Here is a 6,492-nt window from a genome sequence, read left to right as displayed (position 1 = left end):
GTGTATTAAGTATTTATTTTTTTAGTAAATTTATTTTTAACTATTTATTTTAATAATTTAGTTTTATTTGATTTGAATTTGGTTATATAATTTTATTATTTAAAATATTTTTTTAAATGTATAAATAGATTTAGTGTTTTGAAAAATCTTTAAAAATTTAGATTATACAAATTACATAGCTTAAATTTATCATTCTAATAAATATTTTTTAAAGTATTGTTGGATGAGAGGTGAGTAAATTGAATGGCCAGATCGTTGTTTACGTTGGGCTTTGGTCTTTAATTAAGTTGAACCTGGTCGAAGATTTAGATTGATAGCTGAAACGATGGTTTATTATGGCGTTGAATGGGTTGGCTGTTTAACCAATGTCAAGTTTGTTTTAAAAAGGCAAGGGCACACTTAAATAATGGAAACAAAGTCGATTTCAAGGTTGGCGCAGTTCAATTGAAATGCAGAAGAACTCATTTAAAGATCGATGCAGAGGAAGAGCACTGAGTTAATGGAATCGATTTATTATAGAATTTTGATTGAAAAACACGATATTAAAAGCTATATATGAATGTTGATTGGATTGAGAGTTTGATATATGATTTTGTTGTGCAATGGTTTTATAACCATAATGAGGGATTTAAAAAGAAGCTTCCGCATATAACAATGATGAGATTGCCAGACTTCGAGTCATAGACGGGATGTTGAATATGGAGATGCATTTTTAGAGAAGAGTAAAGATTCTGGGTTTTTGCAGGGTAGAACTGTATCAGTTAGCTTTATGTCTATTTTGTCACTCTCTATACTTACTATATTTTTTTTGGGGATAAAGTCAAAATTTTCAATGTTTTTAATTCTATTGATTATAGTCTTTGTTTTAATTAAGAGTACTCGATAAGGGAAGTCACAATATTGGTTAGCTTTATGTTTATTTTGTTATTTAGAAGATGTTTTCCACCTTTTTCGAGACATTTTTTCAAAGGAAAACATTAATTTCTTTACATTAGAATGTTTTAGTTTATATAAATGTTTAATGAATAAATAGTTGTTAGGTATAATTATATTAGTGTACTAAAATTATAGAAAACATTATTACATTATATTAATATTTAAATTAAAGATATGGTTTACTTAATTGGTTTTATTTTTAGACTGGTCTAAAAGAAAGTTATATTGTAATTGGTTTATGGTCAAAATACTTTGCATTTTCAATCTTTTGAAAAAATCTATAAAATTTATTAAAAGTTTACAAAATTATAATATTAAATCAAATATGCTAAAAATGAAAATTCAATTTTTAAAATTTTTAAATTTAAATTTCCTTTTTTCAATGGGTCAATGTATAAGATGACTAATTTCATGAGATTTTAAATATAGGAATAAAATTGTTTATATATATATATATATATATATATATATATATATATATATATCACCAAATGTCTGTACAATTAATTAAAACTGCCACCTATAATTAATTAACACTTATGGCCAGTACTTCCATCAAATCAATTTCAGTACCAATAATATTTATTTGTTAAAATTAATAAACAGTTTTTAAATGCATTATAGCTTAATCTAATAAAATTAATAAACAATCCGTAATAATAAATGGTGATTTTTTTATCAAAGTGTTGTGCAATACATCATTATTATTATTATCCAATTTTAAATCCACAGCCAAGTGAGACACCAAATTGGTATATGTGACCCCCTTGTTTGTGCGACAAGGGATCCACCTCCGCGTAGCGATTTGATTGCTAAGTCTACGAAGGCATACATACTCTACCCCCCTCTGGTTTTGAACATGTGACCTCTTAGGAAGAAACACATGCTCTTAACTATTAGGCCCACTCAAGCTGTATATTTTGGTTTTCATACCTATAAATATAGGTAGAATGATATAGACTGAATCATGATCAGAGTAGTTCGCCCAAACAAATAAGCCAGTTTTTATGCTAAAATGTCACTGATTTATGAACACACAACTTTCGATTTTTGTTTTCGAGAATATTTTATGAAGTGAAACCATAGGCATACACCTACATCAGTATTGTTGTGAAGCACTCATCATTAATCTCATCAAACTAGTTTTTAAGTATATTTTGTAAATAAATACCTTTAAATTTTGACTTTAGGCTAAAAAATCATTGAAACAAAATTTCTTTATAATACTATCATATTCATATATATATATATATATATTACATTTTATATAAATGTTTGGACATAATCAAAATAATATCACATTTTTATACCAGCCTCTTTCGGTAAAAATCACATAAGAGAAATTTTTGTCGACGCATTTCAAACCAGCTAGTGTGGTTCATCTTCAGGACAAGATGAGGAACCAGATCCAGGCATTGTAATAAATAGATGAAGAGAGCTACTAACTAGCCGTTAGGGTTAACATCTAGTTTGACTAAGGGCAAAAATTAGAAAAGGTTTTGACCAAAAAGGGTAAGGGAATCTAATTTAAAAAATTAAAAATTATTTTGATATTATAAACTAAGAAGTTATAATAAGATGGTTAATAAATTAATTAATTAAAACTTTTTATAACCCTTCATAACCCTATTAATGAATTATATAAAATATTAATATTAATGGTTTAGTACTATTCAAATCCCCAAATATTAGCTAGATTAAATTAAAATAATTCTAGAGGGACATAGGGGATTAACAAATAAAATTATAAAAATATATTAAAAAATATATATAAAAACATTGTTAAGGGGAATAAAACTAGTAAAAGATTTGACTAAAAAAGTAAAGAAATCTAAATAAAGAATTTAAAAATTATTTTGATAAAGTGATATTATAAAACAAAAAGTTATAATATGTTGATTTAATAAAATAATTAATTTGTATTAAACTTTTTATACCCCTTATAATCTTATTAATGAATATTATTCTAAAAATATTAATATTAATGGTTAAATCCTATTCATATCTCCAAATATAAAATTAATATTAGAAAGTCATAAATTAATTGATAAGTGGATTAAGTCTTAATTCAAAAATATCACATTTTATTATGTAGTAAAGGACTTTTCAGTAATGAAATAAATAAATAATATAAATTAATTCTTAAAATACTAATTATTTATACATTAAAATTTGCTTACAAACTTGATAAATTGATATTTACAGTGCAAATAAATACTTTAATTTTATAAAAAATTAGAACAAATTTTTTTATTTCATATATAATGAATAATTTAAAAATCAATATTTTTATAAATTATATATCATTATTACATAAATATATATATATAAGTTTGAACATATTATATCTTAATTATTTTATTTATAAAAAAATACACATTTCTTTCTAATATATAAACAAATTAAAAAAATAATCAAATTTCAAATGCATTCAAAGAAATCAACCATATAATACCTTAATGAAACTTCCATTTGTCTTAAATAAACTTATCAACATAATATAACAAGTTACTCATATAGGTAAAACTATATAGGTCAAAAATGAACTAATATCAATATAATAACATTATTAATTTTATTTTAACATTTATTTTTTTAAATTGCAAAAAATATATAATATATACATATATTGATAAATTTGAAGATATCACATCTTAATTATTTTACAAAATGATAAGTTAAAAACAAAAAAACAAAACCAAAAAAACAGAACCAAAAAAAACAAAAAACACTAAAATTTAAATATTTTTAATGAAATCAAAGCTTCAAGTTTCATTTGTCTTAAATATACTTAATTATTAATATGATGTAACAAGTTACTCATATAATTAAAACTATGTATATCTATTTAACCTTGTAAATTGCAAAGAATAAATAAAATATTAACGATAATGTTATTAATCTAAGTTTAATATTCCACTTTTGTAAATTGCAAGAATAAGTAAAATATTGAAATCCAAACAAATTGGACCTTTAGCATGGAATCATTTATGGAATAGACATGAATGGGTTGGACTTGTCCTATGTCTTCGATTGACATCATCTAATTCCTCAATGTTATAAGAGTTTTTCAAATAACATTATTTATATTGTTGAGAGTATGTTTCATGAATTAATAATGTTATTAATCTAAGTTTAATATTCCACCTTCGTAAATTGCAAGAATAAGCAAAATATTGAAATCCAAACAAATTGGACCTTTAGCATGGAATCGTTTATGGAATAGACATGTATGGATTGGACTTTGTCCTATGTCTTTGATTGACATCATCTAATTCCTTAATGTTATAAGAGTTTTTCAAATAACATTGTTTATATTGTTGAGAGTATGTTTCATGATAATACATATGTATATATCATTTTAATCAACTATTTCCTTAAATTAATGATTATCGCTTGGGGTCATAACTGGCATGGGTCACACCAATCCTTAACATATCTGGATTTTTACCCATGGGATTTCAAACTAGAAACCTTTTCACCACGGAGTGTCTTAACAGAACACCCTGTCACTGTTTATTCTATGCCCATCAGCATGCAAATGATAATTTTAATTAATTGAATGTTCTACGGTTTTTAAATATAACAACTCTATATTATACTAACCTATAATTATTCTCAAGGGAATTAGTTTGGTATCAATTACTTTTTGCATAAGAGGTAGGTACTAAGCAACAATGTTGCATATTACACTTGTTTGGTTTTGTAGTAGTACCTTTTGTGTTTACATCATACCAGTTTTTATAAAATATTAAATTGATAAGTTATAATTAGTAATATAATGATAATATTTAAGTTAAGGATATGGTTTACTTAGTTGCTTTTGGTTTTTCTGATTTTGCATTAAGTACTTTTTTGTTTGGTCAAGTTGTTTGTGATCCTCCAAGCTTGACCTGTGGCTTGAGAAACCGCGACCCAAGGACATTTAAGTTGTCAAATTCATTCGGGGATCGCACCCGGCCTGGGTCACACTAGCCCTAAGCTGATTGGATTTTAGCATGTCTAATCCCCCTAGCATCGGCGCAACAACCTTCTTGAGGTTTGGTCCTGGTTCACGTTGCCAACAAAGTCAATCCTCAATCGGTTGTGCTAGTGGTACTTGACGTATTAAGTACCCTTTTATTATTGACTTTTTCCACCATTTGTTACATGTTAATATCAGTTTTTAGCCATTTTTTCTTATTCTCGTCATTAGCTTTACTTAAACTATTAATTTCTAGTATCTAGTCTACAAATTCAACGTATTCTTATTTTATGAGTGTGTTACATAGTGTAAGAGAAAGTGTTGCTCTATTTCTACCTTCCTATTTCTTTATAACCTTCCCCTCCTACTCAATTTATATACATCTCCTCTTTTCATATCTCAGTGTATGTGACTTCTTAGTTGTGCTATTATTTGTCTATCATGCCATGGTGTGTGAAGCATCAAGTAGTTTTGTACTTTGATTGTCCCTTTCTTATTAAAATTGCTTATGAAATATCATTGTTTGTCTATTTCCTCCATTTTATCCTCCTCTAGTATTATTTTACATGATTTTGTAATGCCCTTTTATGCACTATCAATCTATGTTTTATTCCCTTTTTAAACTCATCTCGGTTGCTTTTTTCCATAAACTTGTCACTCTTTCTATTTGTTTCTTTTCATTCGCATAAGCTCGATTTTATTACATGTAGTCTTATTTCCACAAGGAGAATTGTATAAGGAGATTTTTTTTTTAATCTTAGACGACTTGTTATAAGAAGCCTTTACACTCGCTCACTTTGGTTCAATGTTTTTATAGATACAATTGGTCTCTTTATTTTATATTCATACATGAATATTTGAGAGTATAAAATTTTGAAAGAGAAGGCACAATATTTACCAATTCCAAACATCTATTTTCATGCATCTATTTTGTAACAAGGAGAATGCTTTATCTGTTCCTTGAAACATTTTTCATGCACATGCATCCTAACTTAGTTTTTTATTAAAATAAAATTCCAAATATTTATAGTTCGAGTTATTTGTAATGCCTTATCTCCAAAAATCATTTATTGGCATTTTTAAATGAAGTTAGTGTAGTTCGATTTCAATACTTATAAATTTATTAATATAGGGTTTGATTCAAGGGGCTTCTCCAATCTTTTTTTTTGGATACTAAAATTGGAAAATACTTAGGATTATTGATAATATTTTGGGAAACATTACCACCATTGGTTTTATAACAACGAAGTAATATCGAATTTTAATTTTCCTATAACCAAGAAAAGTTGTCCTAAATAAAAGTTGTCCTAAATAAATTTGTGTTAGGGAATCACAAATTTATTTAAGATACAACTTCTACGGTAAGCTGAAAGGTTTTTTTGAAAGTTAATGCACAATAGCTTCATGTATACTAGCAACATTTGTTGAGACAAAAAAAATTCTAATATGAAACTCACTTGGTAGAAGCACTAGGAGTAAAGTCACCATTAAATGATACGACCTTTTATTAGAAATGATCCCACCTCACTCATTGAAGAGAGAGATGCACACAATAATATAAAGATTACTTAGTCCATATATTACTAATTCAC

Source organism: Pinus tabuliformis, chromosome 2_1 (assembly GCF_031772625.1).
Source record: "Pinus tabuliformis cultivar Carrire ecotype Pingquan chromosome 2_1, CPIR1, whole genome shotgun sequence".
Taxonomy (NCBI): Eukaryota; Viridiplantae; Streptophyta; class Pinopsida; order Pinales; family Pinaceae; genus Pinus; species Pinus tabuliformis.
Note: the sequence above shows the minus strand (reverse complement) of the source record.